General features: G+C 45.6%; 27 non-coding genes across 27 annotated transcripts; 7 read left to right on the forward strand and 20 right to left on the reverse strand.

The window, feature by feature from the left end:
* Positions 1-21: 21 nt before the first annotated feature.
* On the reverse strand, positions 22-93 carry TRNAA-CGC (transfer RNA alanine (anticodon CGC)). The gene has a single exon. It is a non-coding gene; the product is annotated as a tRNA-Ala (tRNA).
* Positions 94-706: 613 nt separating this feature from the next.
* On the reverse strand, positions 707-792 carry TRNAY-GUA (transfer RNA tyrosine (anticodon GUA)). The gene is given in 2 exon segments: positions 707-742; positions 756-792. It is a non-coding gene; the product is annotated as a tRNA-Tyr (tRNA).
* Positions 793-1,548: 756 nt separating this feature from the next.
* TRNAA-UGC (transfer RNA alanine (anticodon UGC)) lies at positions 1,549-1,620 on the reverse strand. The gene has a single exon. It is a non-coding gene; the product is annotated as a tRNA-Ala (tRNA).
* A 164-nt stretch (positions 1,621-1,784) lies between these two features.
* TRNAM-CAU (transfer RNA methionine (anticodon CAU)) lies at positions 1,785-1,857 on the forward strand. Its single transcript has one exon. It is a non-coding gene; the product is annotated as a tRNA-Met (tRNA).
* An 875-nt stretch (positions 1,858-2,732) lies between these two features.
* Positions 2,733-2,818, reverse strand: TRNAY-GUA (transfer RNA tyrosine (anticodon GUA)). Its single transcript is given in 2 exon segments — positions 2,733-2,768; positions 2,782-2,818. It is a non-coding gene; the product is annotated as a tRNA-Tyr (tRNA).
* Positions 2,819-3,574: 756 nt separating this feature from the next.
* On the reverse strand, positions 3,575-3,646 carry TRNAA-UGC (transfer RNA alanine (anticodon UGC)). The gene has a single exon. It is a non-coding gene; the product is annotated as a tRNA-Ala (tRNA).
* Positions 3,647-3,810: 164 nt separating this feature from the next.
* Positions 3,811-3,883, forward strand: TRNAM-CAU (transfer RNA methionine (anticodon CAU)). The gene has a single exon. It is a non-coding gene; the product is annotated as a tRNA-Met (tRNA).
* Positions 3,884-4,078: 195 nt separating this feature from the next.
* Positions 4,079-4,150, reverse strand: TRNAA-UGC (transfer RNA alanine (anticodon UGC)). Its single transcript has one exon. It is a non-coding gene; the product is annotated as a tRNA-Ala (tRNA).
* A 613-nt stretch (positions 4,151-4,763) lies between these two features.
* Positions 4,764-4,849, reverse strand: TRNAY-GUA (transfer RNA tyrosine (anticodon GUA)). Its single transcript is given in 2 exon segments — positions 4,764-4,799; positions 4,813-4,849. It is a non-coding gene; the product is annotated as a tRNA-Tyr (tRNA).
* A 756-nt stretch (positions 4,850-5,605) lies between these two features.
* TRNAA-UGC (transfer RNA alanine (anticodon UGC)) lies at positions 5,606-5,677 on the reverse strand. Its single transcript has one exon. It is a non-coding gene; the product is annotated as a tRNA-Ala (tRNA).
* Positions 5,678-5,841: 164 nt separating this feature from the next.
* On the forward strand, positions 5,842-5,914 carry TRNAM-CAU (transfer RNA methionine (anticodon CAU)). The gene has a single exon. It is a non-coding gene; the product is annotated as a tRNA-Met (tRNA).
* An 875-nt stretch (positions 5,915-6,789) lies between these two features.
* TRNAY-GUA (transfer RNA tyrosine (anticodon GUA)) lies at positions 6,790-6,875 on the reverse strand. The gene is given in 2 exon segments: positions 6,790-6,825; positions 6,839-6,875. It is a non-coding gene; the product is annotated as a tRNA-Tyr (tRNA).
* A 756-nt stretch (positions 6,876-7,631) lies between these two features.
* On the reverse strand, positions 7,632-7,703 carry TRNAA-UGC (transfer RNA alanine (anticodon UGC)). The gene has a single exon. It is a non-coding gene; the product is annotated as a tRNA-Ala (tRNA).
* Positions 7,704-7,867: 164 nt separating this feature from the next.
* On the forward strand, positions 7,868-7,940 carry TRNAM-CAU (transfer RNA methionine (anticodon CAU)). The gene has a single exon. It is a non-coding gene; the product is annotated as a tRNA-Met (tRNA).
* A 195-nt stretch (positions 7,941-8,135) lies between these two features.
* On the reverse strand, positions 8,136-8,207 carry TRNAA-CGC (transfer RNA alanine (anticodon CGC)). The gene has a single exon. It is a non-coding gene; the product is annotated as a tRNA-Ala (tRNA).
* A 613-nt stretch (positions 8,208-8,820) lies between these two features.
* TRNAY-GUA (transfer RNA tyrosine (anticodon GUA)) lies at positions 8,821-8,906 on the reverse strand. Its single transcript is given in 2 exon segments — positions 8,821-8,856; positions 8,870-8,906. It is a non-coding gene; the product is annotated as a tRNA-Tyr (tRNA).
* Positions 8,907-9,662: 756 nt separating this feature from the next.
* Positions 9,663-9,734, reverse strand: TRNAA-UGC (transfer RNA alanine (anticodon UGC)). The gene has a single exon. It is a non-coding gene; the product is annotated as a tRNA-Ala (tRNA).
* A 164-nt stretch (positions 9,735-9,898) lies between these two features.
* Positions 9,899-9,971, forward strand: TRNAM-CAU (transfer RNA methionine (anticodon CAU)). Its single transcript has one exon. It is a non-coding gene; the product is annotated as a tRNA-Met (tRNA).
* Positions 9,972-10,166: 195 nt separating this feature from the next.
* TRNAA-CGC (transfer RNA alanine (anticodon CGC)) lies at positions 10,167-10,238 on the reverse strand. The gene has a single exon. It is a non-coding gene; the product is annotated as a tRNA-Ala (tRNA).
* A 613-nt stretch (positions 10,239-10,851) lies between these two features.
* On the reverse strand, positions 10,852-10,937 carry TRNAY-GUA (transfer RNA tyrosine (anticodon GUA)). Its single transcript is given in 2 exon segments — positions 10,852-10,887; positions 10,901-10,937. It is a non-coding gene; the product is annotated as a tRNA-Tyr (tRNA).
* A 756-nt stretch (positions 10,938-11,693) lies between these two features.
* On the reverse strand, positions 11,694-11,765 carry TRNAA-UGC (transfer RNA alanine (anticodon UGC)). Its single transcript has one exon. It is a non-coding gene; the product is annotated as a tRNA-Ala (tRNA).
* Positions 11,766-11,929: 164 nt separating this feature from the next.
* On the forward strand, positions 11,930-12,002 carry TRNAM-CAU (transfer RNA methionine (anticodon CAU)). Its single transcript has one exon. It is a non-coding gene; the product is annotated as a tRNA-Met (tRNA).
* A 195-nt stretch (positions 12,003-12,197) lies between these two features.
* On the reverse strand, positions 12,198-12,269 carry TRNAA-CGC (transfer RNA alanine (anticodon CGC)). The gene has a single exon. It is a non-coding gene; the product is annotated as a tRNA-Ala (tRNA).
* A 613-nt stretch (positions 12,270-12,882) lies between these two features.
* Positions 12,883-12,968, reverse strand: TRNAY-GUA (transfer RNA tyrosine (anticodon GUA)). Its single transcript is given in 2 exon segments — positions 12,883-12,918; positions 12,932-12,968. It is a non-coding gene; the product is annotated as a tRNA-Tyr (tRNA).
* A 756-nt stretch (positions 12,969-13,724) lies between these two features.
* TRNAA-UGC (transfer RNA alanine (anticodon UGC)) lies at positions 13,725-13,796 on the reverse strand. The gene has a single exon. It is a non-coding gene; the product is annotated as a tRNA-Ala (tRNA).
* A 164-nt stretch (positions 13,797-13,960) lies between these two features.
* Positions 13,961-14,033, forward strand: TRNAM-CAU (transfer RNA methionine (anticodon CAU)). Its single transcript has one exon. It is a non-coding gene; the product is annotated as a tRNA-Met (tRNA).
* Positions 14,034-14,228: 195 nt separating this feature from the next.
* TRNAA-CGC (transfer RNA alanine (anticodon CGC)) lies at positions 14,229-14,300 on the reverse strand. The gene has a single exon. It is a non-coding gene; the product is annotated as a tRNA-Ala (tRNA).
* Between the last annotated feature and the right edge of the window lie 278 nt (positions 14,301-14,578).

Raw genomic sequence — 14,578 nt, forward strand, 5'->3', positions numbered from 1 at the left:
GAGATACAGAACAGCGACTCCTGGAGATGCCGGGGATTGAACCCGGGGCCTCATACATGCGAAGCATGCGCTCTACCACTGAGCTACATCCCCTCCACTGCCCTCTAAAGTTTTGCTGGATGCAAGGAGACTCTGGAGCCCACGGACTGCAAAGTCTCGATTTGAGACTAGAATGTAAAGTGTCAGGCATGAAATTGCCCACGCCTTACGTGAGGGCTGTCTTCATGGAGCATATACTTAGTGCAATCAGGGTTCGATTCTCCGGCAGGGCTTTTATTTGCTCAGTTTGGAATGCAAAACTTCTCAGGATTTCCCCAAATGTGTAAACTGTTGGTCTACTTTCCAGCTTGCTCAGCCTTTCGGGGGATGATTCCATTGGCTATGCCCTCTTGCCCATCGGTGGACACTCAAATTGAAGGCAAGTCACAGTGTGATTGGCTGCCAAGCAGCTACCGTGGTGCAATGCAATTGGAAGTCTGCCAAGGGCATACATGTACTAATGCAATGCTTTGGTAGCAGTTTTGATCAGCAGGTTTCCTTTACTGTTCTTCACGCCTCCCCTAGCGATGACTATGTCATCAATTCCCTTTGAAAGCAGATAGAGTACGCTTCTTTTCCAGTATTTATCGAAGCTCGGGGACTTTTTCATAATCAACGGAAGGTATTGTTGATTAACAGCAAAAGACATGGAAATGAAACCACAAAATCCTTCGAGCCGGATTTGAACCAGCGACCTAAGGATGCCCGAATTAATGCTACAGTCCTCCGCTCTACCAACTGAGCTATCGAAGGAGGGGTAGCAGAAGCTCATAGCACTGAAATTACCTCTCGCTCAAGAAAGGTTGTGGGGGGTGGGGACCAGGAGCAGACAGATGAAAATCATCAATATTAATCGCGGCTCCCTCTCAAAGCTACCACTTCTGAGAGCACACTGTGAGTTACGTCTTATCACCTCAAAGGAGGATTTCACACCAAAGTGGATGTTCCGTCTTGGCTTGGTGAAAAGCAGGGGCGCCGCAATGATGAATTTTACAGAAAGGAAAGGAACTTTGATACAAAGACCTTAGGAAGCATTGGTGGCAAATGGATGGAAGCCTTTAACCGTGAGAAAAATGACAGAAAGTTATGGGAGTCATTACCACGCACCCAGCTTCAAGAACATGCATTTTGGGTTCATTTTTGAAAGGAAAGAGAATGGAAAAATCAGTAGAGTAAAGGCAACATATTCAGTTTTTCTTGAAGCTACTGTAGAGAGTCTCTGGTTTAGAGGAAGAACCCTTACCAATGACCAAGATGGCTGCCACCGATTTCTATCCTAAATGTATTAAGATTGCCAAGATTAATCATCACTTTGATGGCTTAAACAAGTAAGATTCTTTGGTTCTATAAGCATCAAAAATGAGATAGCCCCATTTCATGGGGTTTTCCAAGGCACACGTCTCACAGTTTAAGTGGGGTTCGTATCCCAGTTGCATGACATATCTCTTCCTTAATACTGACAGCCAGCCTAGTTTTCTGCCAAAATCCAAGATAAGCATGGCAAAAGTCTGGAGATGCCGGGGATTGAACCCGGGGCCTCATACATGCAAAGCATGCGCTCTACCACTGAGCTACATCCCCTTGTATGCCAAGTTTTACTGTATGCATGGAAACCCTGAATGTAAGTGTCTGCCAAGTCAACCCACTTGACACTGCAGCATAAAGTCTCAGTCAGGAAAATCCTTAAGCCTCGCACCTGGATTATCTTCCTGGTCTATAGTCTTGTTTAGAGATGCTTGTGTGCAGCCTTCTTAGCGCAGTAGGCAGCGCGTCAGTCTCATAATCTGAAGGTCCTGAGTTCGATCCTCAGAGAGGGCATTTATTTCCTCCTTTTGGCAAGCAAAATTCTCAGATTTTCTTGAAAAGTGGAAACTATGCCTATTTCAAACAATATTTTTCAATGCAACCTATTTAAGTGGGGTTCTGACCCCCCAACTGCCTGAGAAACCTCAACTTTCCACAAGGTGGCAGGCTAGCCTTCTGGAAAAAGCCGAGATACAGAACAGCGACTCCTGGAGATGCCGGGGATTGAACCCGGGGCCTCATACATGCATGCGCTCTACCACTGAGCTACATCCCCTCCACTGCCCTCTAAAGTTTTGCTGGATGCAAGGAGACTCTGGAGCCCACGGACTGCAAAGTCTCGATTTGAGACTAGAATGTAAAGTGTCAGGCATGAAATTGCCCACGCCTTACGTGAGGGCTGTCTTCATGGAGCATATACTTAGTGCAATCAGGGTTCGATTCTCCGGCAGGGCTTTTATTTGCTCAGTTTGGAATGCAAAACTTCTCAGGATTTCCCCAAATGTGTAAACTGTTGGTCTACTTTCCAGCTTGCTCAGCCTTTCGGGGGATGATTCCATTGGCTATGCCCTCTTGCCCATCGGTGGACACTCAAATTGAAGGCAAGTCACAGTGTGATTGGCTGCCAAGCAGCTACCGTGGTGCAATGCAATTGGAAGTCTGCCAAGGGCATACATGTACTAATGCAATGCTTTGGTAGCAGTTTTGATCAGCAGGTTTCCTTTACTGTTCTTCACGCCTCCCCTAGCGATGACTATGTCATCAATTCCCTTTGAAAGCAGATAGAGTACGCTTCTTTTCCAGTATTTATCGAAGCTCGGGGACTTTTTCATAATCAACGGAAGGTATTGTTGATTAACAGCAAAAGACATGGAAATGAAACCACAAAATCCTTCGAGCCGGATTTGAACCAGCGACCTAAGGATGCCCGAATTAATGCTACAGTCCTCCGCTCTACCAACTGAGCTATCGAAGGAGGGGTAGCAGAAGCTCATAGCACTGAAATTACCTCTCGCTCAAGAAAGGTTGTGGGGGGTGGGGACCAGGAGCAGACAGATGAAAATCATCAATATTAATCGCGGCTCCCTCTCAAAGCTACCACTTCTGAGAGCACACTGTGAGTTACGTCTTATCACCTCAAAGGAGGATTTCACACCAAAGTGGATGTTCCGTCTTGGCTTGGTGAAAAGCAGGGGCGCCGCAATGATGAATTTTACAGAAAGGAAAGGAACTTTGATACAAAGACCTTAGGAAGCATTGGTGGCAAATGGATGGAAGCCTTTAACCGTGAGAAAAATGACAGAAAGTTATGGGAGTCATTACCACGCACCCAGCTTCAAGAACATGCATTTTGGGTTCATTTTTGAAAGGAAAGAGAATGGAAAAATCAGTAGAGTAAAGGCAACATATTCAGTTTTTCTTGAAGCTACTGTAGAGAGTCTCTGGTTTAGAGGAAGAACCCTTACCAATGACCAAGATGGCTGCCACCGATTTCTATCCTAAATGTATTAAGATTGCCAAGATTAATCATCACTTTGATGGCTTAAACAAGTAAGATTCTTTGGTTCTATAAGCATCAAAAATGAGATAGCCCCATTTCATGGGGTTTTCCAAGGCACACGTCTCACAGTTTAAGTGGGGTTCGTATCCCAGTTGCATGACATATCTCTTCCTTAATACTGACAGCCAGCCTAGTTTTCTGCCAAAATCCAAGATAAGCATGGCAAAAGTCTGGAGATGCCGGGGATTGAACCCGGGGCCTCATACATGCAAAGCATGCGCTCTACCACTGAGCTACATCCCCTTATATGCCAAGTTTTACTGTATGCATGGAAACCCTGAATGTAAGTGTCTGCCAAGTCAACCCACTTGACACTGCAGCATAAAGTCTCAGTCAGGAAAATCCTTAAGCCTCGCACCTGGATTATCTTCCTGGTCTATAGTCTTGTTTAGAGATGCTTGTGTGCAGCCTTCTTAGCGCAGTAGGCAGCGCGTCAGTCTCATAATCTGAAGGTCCTGAGTTCGATCCTCAGAGAGGGCAATTATTTCCTCCTTTTGGCAAGCAAAATTCTCAGATTTTCTTGAACAGTGGAAACTATGCCTATTTCAAACAATATTTTTCAATGCAACCTATTTAAGTGGGGTTCTGACCCCCCAACTGCCTGAGAAACCTCAACTTTCCACAAGGTGGCAGGCTAGCCTTCTGGAAAAAGCCGAGATACAGAACTGCGACTCCTGGAGATGCCGGGGATTGAACCCAGGGCCTCATACATGCAAAGCATGCGCTCTACAACTGAGCTACATCCCCTCCACTGCCCTCTAAAGTTTTGCTGGATGCAAGGAGACTCTGGAGCCCACGGACTGCAAAGTCTCGATTTGAGACTAGAATGTAAAGTGTCAGGCATGAAATTGCCCACGCCTTACGTGAGGGCTGTCTTCATGGAGCATATACTTAGTGCAATCAGGGTTCGATTCTCCGGCAGGGCTTTTATTTGCTCAGTTTGGAATGCAAAACTTCTCAGGATTTCCCCAAATGTGTAAACTGTTGGTCTACTTTCCAGCTTGCTCAGCCTTTCGGGGGATGATTCCATTGGCTATGCCCTCTTGCCCATCGGTGGACACTCAAATTGAAGGCAAGTCACAGTGTGATTGGCTGCCAAGCAGCTACCGTGGTGCAATGCAATTGGAAGTCTGCCAAGGGCATACATGTACTAATGCAATGCTTTGGTAGCAGTTTTGATCAGCAGGTTTCCTTTACTGTTCTTCACGCCTCCCCTAGCGATGACTATGTCATCAATTCCCTTTGAAAGCAGATAGAGTACGCTTCTTTTCCAGTATTTATCGAAGCTCGGGGACTTTTTCATAATCAACGGAAGGTATTGTTGATTAACAGCAAAAGACATGGAAATGAAACCACAAAATCCTTCGAGCCGGATTTGAACCAGCGACCTAAGGATGCCCGAATTAATGCTACAGTCCTCCGCTCTACCAACTGAGCTATCGAAGGAGGGGTAGCAGAAGCTCATAGCACTGAAATTACCTCTCGCTCAAGAAAGGTTGTGGGGGGTGGGGACCAGGAGCAGACAGATGAAAATCATCAATATTAATCGCGGCTCCCTCTCAAAGCTACCACTTCTGAGAGCACACTGTGAGTTACGTCTTATCACCTCAAAGGAGGATTTCACACCAAAGTGGATGTTCCGTCTTGGCTTGGTGAAAAGCAGGGGCGCCGCAATGATGAATTTTACAGAAAGGAAAGGAACTTTGATACAAAGACCTTAGGAAGCATTGGTGGCAAATGGATGGAAGCCTTTAACCGTGAGAAAAATGACAGAAAGTTATGGGAGTCATTACCACGCACCCAGCTTCAAGAACATGCATTTTGGGTTCATTTTTGAAAGGAAAGAGAATGGAAAAATCAGTAGAGTAAAGGCAACATATTCAGTTTTTCTTGAAGCTACTGTAGAGAGTCTCTGGTTTAGAGGAAGAACCCTTACCAATGACCAAGATGGCTGCCACCGATTTCTATCCTAAATGTATTAAGATTGCCAAGATTAATCATCACTTTGATGGCTTAAACAAGTAAGATTCTTTGGTTCTATAAGCATCAAAAATGAGATAGCCCCATTTCATGGGGTTTTCCAAGGCACACGTCTCACAGTTTAAGTGGGGTTCGTATCCCAGTTGCATGACATATCTCTTCCTTAATACTGACAGCCAGCCTAGTTTTCTGCCAAAATCCAAGATAAGCATGGCAAAAGTCTGGAGATGCCGGGGATTGAACCCGGGGCCTCATACATGCAAAGCATGCGCTCTACCACTGAGCTACATCCCCTTGTATGCCAAGTTTTACTGTATGCATGGAAACCCTGAATGTAAGTGTCTGCCAAGTCAACCCACTTGACACTGCAGCATAAAGTCTCAGTCAGGAAAATCCTTAAGCCTCGCACCTGGATTATCTTCCTGGTCTATAGTCTTGTTTAGAGATGCTTGTGTGCAGCCTTCTTAGCGCAGTAGGCAGCGCGTCAGTCTCATAATCTGAAGGTCCTGAGTTCGATCCTCAGAGAGGGCATTTATTTCCTCCTTTTGGCAAGCAAAATTCTCAGATTTTCTTGAAAAGTGGAAACTATGCCTATTTCAAACAATATTTTTCAATGCAACCTATTTAAGTGGGGTTCTGACCCCCCAACTGCCTGAGAAACCTCAACTTTCCACAAGGTGGCAGGCTAGCCTTCTGGAAAAAGCCGAGATACAGAACAGCGACTCCTGGAGATGCCGGGGATTGAACCCGGGGCCTCATACATGCATGCGCTCTACCACTGAGCTACATCCCCTCCACTGCCCTCTAAAGTTTTGCTGGATGCAAGGAGACTCTGGAGCCCACGGACTGCAAAGTCTCGATTTGAGACTAGAATGTAAAGTGTCAGGCATGAAATTGCCCACGCCTTACGTGAGGGCTGTCTTCATGGAGCATATACTTAGTGCAATCAGGGTTCGATTCTCCGGCAGGGCTTTTATTTGCTCAGTTTGGAATGCAAAACTTCTCAGGATTTCCCCAAATGTGTAAACTGTTGGTCTACTTTCCAGCTTGCTCAGCCTTTCGGGGGATGATTCCATTGGCTATGCCCTCTTGCCCATCGGTGGACACTCAAATTGAAGGCAAGTCACAGTGTGATTGGCTGCCAAGCAGCTACCGTGGTGCAATGCAATTGGAAGTCTGCCAAGGGCATACATGTACTAATGCAATGCTTTGGTAGCAGTTTTGATCAGCAGGTTTCCTTTACTGTTCTTCACGCCTCCCCTAGCGATGACTATGTCATCAATTCCCTTTGAAAGCAGATAGAGTACGCTTCTTTTCCAGTATTTATCGAAGCTCGGGGACTTTTTCATAATCAACGGAAGGTATTGTTGATTAACAGCAAAAGACATGGAAATGAAACCACAAAATCCTTCGAGCCGGATTTGAACCAGCGACCTAAGGATGCCCGAATTAATGCTACAGTCCTCCGCTCTACCAACTGAGCTATCGAAGGAGGGGTAGCAGAAGCTCATAGCACTGAAATTACCTCTCGCTCAAGAAAGGTTGTGGGGGGTGGGGACCAGGAGCAGACAGATGAAAATCATCAATATTAATCGCGGCTCCCTCTCAAAGCTACCACTTCTGAGAGCACACTGTGAGTTACGTCTTATCACCTCAAAGGAGGATTTCACACCAAAGTGGATGTTCCGTCTTGGCTTGGTGAAAAGCAGGGGCGCCGCAATGATGAATTTTACAGAAAGGAAAGGAACTTTGATACAAAGACCTTAGGAAGCATTGGTGGCAAATGGATGGAAGCCTTTAACCGTGAGAAAAATGACAGAAAGTTATGGGAGTCATTACCACGCACCCAGCTTCAAGAACATGCATTTTGGGTTCATTTTTGAAAGGAAAGAGAATGGAAAAATCAGTAGAGTAAAGGCAACATATTCAGTTTTTCTTGAAGCTACTGTAGAGAGTCTCTGGTTTAGAGGAAGAACCCTTACCAATGACCAAGATGGCTGCCACCGATTTCTATCCTAAATGTATTAAGATTGCCAAGATTAATCATCACTTTGATGGCTTAAACAAGTAAGATTCTTTGGTTCTATAAGCATCAAAAATGAGATAGCCCCATTTCATGGGGTTTTCCAAGGCACACGTCTCACAGTTTAAGTGGGGTTCGTATCCCAGTTGCATGACATATCTCTTCCTTAATACTGACAGCCAGCCTAGTTTTCTGCCAAAATCCAAGATAAGCATGGCAAAAGTCTGGAGATGCCGGGGATTGAACCCGGGGCCTCATACATGCAAAGCATGCGCTCTACCACTGAGCTACATCCCCTTGTATGCCAAGTTTTACTGTATGCATGGAAACCCTGAATGTAAGTGTCTGCCAAGTCAACCCACTTGACACTGCAGCATAAAGTCTCAGTCAGGAAAATCCTTAAGCCTCGCACCTGGATTATCTTCCTGGTCTATAGTCTTGTTTAGAGATGCTTGTGTGCAGCCTTCTTAGCGCAGTAGGCAGCGCGTCAGTCTCATAATCTGAAGGTCCTGAGTTCGATCCTCAGAGAGGGCATTTATTTCCTCCTTTTGGCAAGCAAAATTCTCAGATTTTCTTGAAAAGTGGAAACTATGCCTATTTCAAACAATATTTTTCAATGCAACCTATTTGAGTGGGGTTCTGACCCCCCAACTGCCTGAGAAACCTCAACTTTCCACAAGGTGGCAGGCTAGCCTTCTGGAAAAAGCCGAGATACAGAACAGCGACTCCTGGAGATGCCGGGGATTGAACCCGGGGCCTCATACATGCGAAGCATGCGCTCTACCACTGAGCTACATCCCCTCCACTGCTCTCTAAAGTTTTGCTGGATGCAAGGAGACTCTGGAGCCCACGGACTGCAAAGTCTCGATTTGAGACTAGAATGTAAAGTGTCAGGCATGAAATTGCCCACGCCTTACGTGAGGGCTGTCTTCATGGAGCATATACTTAGTGCAATCAGGGTTCGATTCTCCGGCAGGGCTTTTATTTGCTCAGTTTGGAATGCAAAACTTCTCAGGATTTCCCCAAATGTGTAAACTGTTGGTCTACTTTCCAGCTTGCTCAGCCTTTCGGGGGATGATTCCATTGGCTATGCCCTCTTGCCCATCGGTGGACACTCAAATTGAAGGCAAGTCACAGTGTGATTGGCTGCCAAGCAGCTACCGTGGTGCAATGCAATTGGAAGTCTGCCAAGGGCATACATGTACTAATGCAATGCTTTGGTAGCAGTTTTGATCAGCAGGTTTCCTTTACTGTTCTTCACGCCTCCCCTAGCGATGACTATGTCATCAATTCCCTTTGAAAGCAGATAGAGTACGCTTCTTTTCCAGTATTTATCGAAGCTCGGGGACTTTTTCATAATCAACGGAAGGTATTGTTGATTAACAGCAAAAGACATGGAAATGAAACCACAAAATCCTTCGAGCCGGATTTGAACCAGCGACCTAAGGATGCCCGAATTAATGCTACAGTCCTCCGCTCTACCAACTGAGCTATCGAAGGAGGGGTAGCAGAAGCTCATAGCACTGAAATTACCTCTCGCTCAAGAAAGGTTGTGGGGGGTGGGGACCAGGAGCAGACAGATGAAAATCATCAATATTAATCGCGGCTCCCTCTCAAAGCTACCACTTCTGAGAGCACACTGTGAGTTACGTCTTATCACCTCAAAGGAGGATTTCACACCAAAGTGGATGTTCCGTCTTGGCTTGGTGAAAAGCAGGGGCGCCGCAATGATGAATTTTACAGAAAGGAAAGGAACTTTGATACAAAGACCTTAGGAAGCATTGGTGGCAAATGGATGGAAGGCTTTAACCGTGAGAAAAATGACAGAAAGTTATGGGAGTCATTACCACGCACCCAGCTTCAAGAACATGCATTTTGGGTTCATTTTTGAAAGGAAAGAGAATGGAAAAATCAGTAGAGTAAAGGCAACATATTCAGTTTTTCTTGAAGCTACTGTAGAGAGTCTCTGGTTTAGAGGAAGAACCCTTACCAATGACCAAGATGGCTGCCACCGATTTCTATCCTAAATGTATTAAGATTGCCAAGATTAATCATCACTTTGATGGCTTAAACAAGTAAGATTCTTTGGTTCTATAAGCATCAAAAATGAGATAGCCCCATTTCATGGGGTTTTCCAAGGCACACGTCTCACAGTTTAAGTGGGGTTCGTATCCCAGTTGCATGACATAACTCTTCCTTAATACTGACAGCCAGCCTAGTTTTCAGCCAAAATCCAAGATAAGCATGGCAAAAGTCTGGAGATGCCGGGGATTGAACCCGGGGCCTCATACATGCAAAGCATGCGCTCTACCACTGAGCTACATCCCCTTGTATGCCAAGTTTTACTGTATGCATGGAAACCCTGAATGTAAGTGTCTGCCAAGTCAACCCACTTGACACTGCAGCATAAAGTCTCAGTCAGGAAAATCCTTAAGCCTCGCACCTGGATTATCTTCCTGGTCTATAGTCTTGTTTAGAGATGCTTGTGTGCAGCCTTCTTAGCGCAGTAGGCAGCGCGTCAGTCTCATAATCTGAAGGTCCTGAGTTCGATCCTCAGAGAGGGCATTTATTTCCTCCTTTTGGCAAGCAAAATTCTCAGATTTTCTTGAAAAGTGGAAACTATGCCTATTTCAAACAATATTTTTCAATGCAACCTATTTGAGTGGGGTTCTGACCCCCCAACTGCCTGAGAAACCTCAACTTTCCACAAGGTGGCAGGCTAGCCTTCTGGAAAAAGCCGAGATACAGAACAGCGACTCCTGGAGATGCCGGGGATTGAACCCGGGGCCTCATACATGCGAAGCATGCGCTCTACCACTGAGCTACATCCCCTCCACTGCCCTCTAAAGTTTTGCTGGATGCAAGGAGACTCTGGAGCCCACGGACTGCAAAGTCTCGATTTGAGACTAGAATGTAAAGTGTCAGGCATGAAATTGCCCATGCCTTACGTGAGGGCTGTCTTCATGGAGCATATACTTAGTGCAATCAGGGTTCGATTCTCCGGCAGGGCTTTTATTTGCTCAGTTTGGAATGCAAAACTTCTCAGGATTTCCCCAAATGTGTAAACTGTTGGTCTACTTTCCAGCTTGCTCAGCCTTTCGGGGGATGATTCCATTGGCTATGCCCTCTTGCCCATCGGTGGACACTCAAATTGAAGGCAAGTCACAGTGTGATTGGCTGCCAAGCAGCTACCGTGGTGCAATGCAATTGGAAGTCTGCCAAGGGCATACATGTACTAATGCAATGCTTTGGTAGCAGTTTTGATCAGCAGGTTTCCTTTACTGTTCTTCACGCCTCCCCTAGCGATGACTATGTCATCAATTCCCTTTGAAAGCAGATAGAGTACGCTTCTTTTCCAGTATTTATCGAAGCTCGGGGACTTTTTCATAATCAACGGAAGGTATTGTTGATTAACAGCAAAAGACATGGAAATGAAACCACAAAATCCTTCGAGCCGGATTTGAACCAGCGACCTAAGGATGCCCGAATTAATGCTACAGTCCTCCGCTCTACCAACTGAGCTATCGAAGGAGGGGTAGCAGAAGCTCATAGCACTGAAATTACCTCTCGCTCAAGAAAGGTTGTGGGGGGTGGGGACCAGGAGCAGACAGATGAAAATCATCAATATTAATCGCGGCTCCCTCTCAAAGCTACCACTTCTGAGAGCACACTGTGAGTTACGTCTTATCACCTCAAAGGAGGATTTCACACCAAAGTGGATGTTCCGTCTTGGCTTGGTGAAAAGCAGGGGCGCCGCAATGATGAATTTTACAGAAAGGAAAGGAACTTTGATACAAAGACCTTAGGAAGCATTGGTGGCAAATGGATGGAAGGCTTTAACCGTGAGAAAAATGACAGAAAGTTATGGGAGTCATTACCACGCACCCAGCTTCAAGAACATGCATTTTGGGTTCATTTTTGAAAGGAAAGAGAATGGAAAAATCAGTAGAGTAAAGGCAACATATTCAGTTTTTCTTGAAGCTACTGTAGAGAGTCTCTGGTTTAGAGGAAGAACCCTTACCAATGACCAACATGGCTGCCACCGATTTCTATCCTAAATGTATTAAGATTGCCAAGATTAATCATCACTTTGATGGCTTAAACAAGTAAGATTCTTTGGTTCTATAAGCATCAAAAATGAGATAGCCCCATTTCATGGGGTTTTCCAAGGCACACGTCTCACAGTTTAAGTGGGGTTCGTATCCCAGTTGCATGACATATCTCTTCCTTAATACTGACAGCCAGCCTAGTTTTCTGCCAAAATCCAAGATAAGCATGGCAAAAGTCTGGAGATGCCGGGGATTGAACCCGGGGCCTCATACATGCAAAGCATGCGCTCTACCACTGAGCTACATCCCCTTGTATGCCAAGTTTTACTGTATGCATGGAAACCCTGAATGTAAGTGTCTGCCAAGTCAACCCACTTGACACTGCAGCATAAAGTCTCAGTCAGGAAAATCCTTAAGCCTCGCACCTGGATTATCTTCCTGGTCTATAGTCTTGTTTAGAGATGCTTGTGTGCAGCCTTCTTAGCGCAGTAGGCAGCGCGTCAGTCTCATAATCTGAAGGTCCTGAGTTCGATCCTCAGAGAGGGCATTTATTTCCTCCTTTTGGCAAGCAAAATTCTCAGATTTTCTTGAAAAGTGGAAACTATGCCTATTTCAAACAATATTTTTCAATGCAACCTATTTGAGTGGGGTTCTGACCCCCCAACTGCCTGAGAAACCTCAACTTTCCACAAGGTGGCAGGCTAGCCTTCTGGAAAAAGCCGAGATACAGAACAGCGACTCCTGGAGATGCCGGGGATTGAACCCGGGGCCTCATACATGCGAAGCATGCGCTCTACCACTGAGCTACATCCCCTCCACTGCTCTCTAAAGTTTTGCTGGATGCAAGGAGACTCTGGAGCCCACGGACTGCAAAGTCTCGATTTGAGACTAGAATGTAAAGTGTCAGGCATGAAATTGCCCACGCCTTACGTGAGGGCTGTCTTCATGGAGCATATACTTAGTGCAATCAGGGTTCGATTCTCCGGCAGGGCTTTTATTTGCTCAGTTTGGAATGCAAAACTTCTCAGGATTTCCCCAAATGTGTAAACTGTTGGTCTACTTTCCAGCTTGCTCAGCCTTTCGGGGGATGATTCCATTGGCTATGCCCTCTTGCCCATCGGTGGACACTCAAATTGAAGGCAAGTCACAGTGTGATTGGCTGCCAAGCAGCTACCGTGGTGCAATGCAATTGGAAGTCTGCCAAGGGCATACATGTACTAATGCAATGCTTTGGTAGCAGTTTTGATCAGCAGGTTTCCTTTACTGTTCTTCACGCCTCCCCTAGCGATGACTATGTCATCAATTCCCTTTGAAAGCAGATAGAGTACGCTTCTTTTCCAGTATTTATCGAAGCTCGGGGACTTTTTCATAATCAACGGAAGGTATTGTTGATTAACAGCAAAAGACATGGAAATGAAACCACAAAATCCTTCGAGCCGGATTTGAACCAGCGACCTAAGGATGCCCGAATTAATGCTACAGTCCTCCGCTCTACCAACTGAGCTATCGAAGGAGGGGTAGCAGAAGCTCATAGCACTGAAATTACCTCTCGCTCAAGAAAGGTTGTGGGGGGTGGGGACCAGGAGCAGACAGATGAAAATCATCAATATTAATCGCGGCTCCCTCTCAAAGCTACCACTTCTGAGAGCACACTGTGAGTTACGTCTTATCACCTCAAAGGAGGATTTCACACCAAAGTGGATGTTCCGTCTTGGCTTGGTGAAAAGCAGGGGCGCCGCAATGATGAATTTTACAGAAAGGAAAGGAACTTTGATACAAAGACCTTAGGAAGCATTGGTGGCAAATGGATGGAAGGCTTTAACCGTGAGAAAAATGACAGAAAGTTATGGGAGTCATTACCACGCACCCAGCTTCAAGAACATGCATTTTGGGTTCATTTTTGAAAGGAAAGAGAATGGAAAAATCAGTAGAGTAAAGGCAACATATTCAGTTTTTCTTGAAGCTACTGTAGAGAGTCTCTGGTTTAGAGGAAGAACCCTTACCAATGACCAAGATGGCTGCCACCGATTTCTATCCTAAATGTATTAAGATTGCCAAGATTAATCATCACTTTGATGGCTTAAACAAGTAAGATTCTTTGGTTCTATAAGCATCAAAAATGAGATAGCCCCATTTCATGGGGTTTTCCAAGGCACACGTCTCACAGTTTAAGTGGGGTTCGTATCCCAGTTGCATGACATATCTCTTCCTTAATACTGACAGCCAGCCTAGTTTTCTGCCAAAATCCAAGATAAGCATGGCAAAAGTCTGGAGATGCCGGGGATTGAACCCGGGGCCTCATACATGCAAAGCATGCGCTCTACCACTGAGCTACATCCCCTTGTATGCCAAGTTTTACTGTATGCATGGAAACCCTGAATGTAAGTGTCTGCCAAGTCAACCCACTTGACACTGCAGCATAAAGTCTCAGTCAGGAAAATCCTTAAGCCTCGCACCTGGATTATCTTCCTGGTCTATAGTCTTGTTTAGAGATGCTTGTGTGCAGCCTTCTTAGCGCAGTAGGCAGCGCGTCAGTCTCATAATCTGAAGGTCCTGAGTTCGATCCTCAGAGAGGGCATTTATTTCCTCCTTTTGGCAAGCAAAATTCTCAGATTTTCTTGAAAAGTGGAAACTATGCCTATTTCAAACAATATTTTTCAATGCAACCTATTTGAGTGGGGTTCTGACCCCCCAACTGCCTGAGAAACCTCAACTTTCCACAAGGTGGCAGGCTAGCCTTCTGGAAAAAGCCGAGATACAGAACAGCGACTCCTGGAGATGCCGGGGATTGAACCCGGGGCCTCATACATGCGAAGCATGCGCTCTACCACTGAGCTACATCCCCTCCACTGCTCTCTAAAGTTTTGCTGGATGCAAGGAGACTCTGGAGCCCACGGACTGCAAAGTCTCGATTTGAGACTAGAATGTAAAGTGTCAGGCATGAAATTGCCCACGCCTTACGTGAGGGCTGTCTTCATGGAGCATATACTTAGTGCAATCAGGGTTCGATTCTCCGGCAGGGCTTTTATTTGCTCAGTTTGGAATGCAAAACTTCTCAGGATTTCCCCAAATGTGTAAACTGTTGGTCTACTTTCCAGCTTGCTCAGCCTTTCGGGGGATGAT

This window comes from Lissotriton helveticus, chromosome 1_2, assembly GCF_964261635.1.
Source record: "Lissotriton helveticus chromosome 1_2, aLisHel1.1, whole genome shotgun sequence".
NCBI lineage: Eukaryota > Metazoa > Chordata > Amphibia > Caudata > Salamandridae > Lissotriton > Lissotriton helveticus.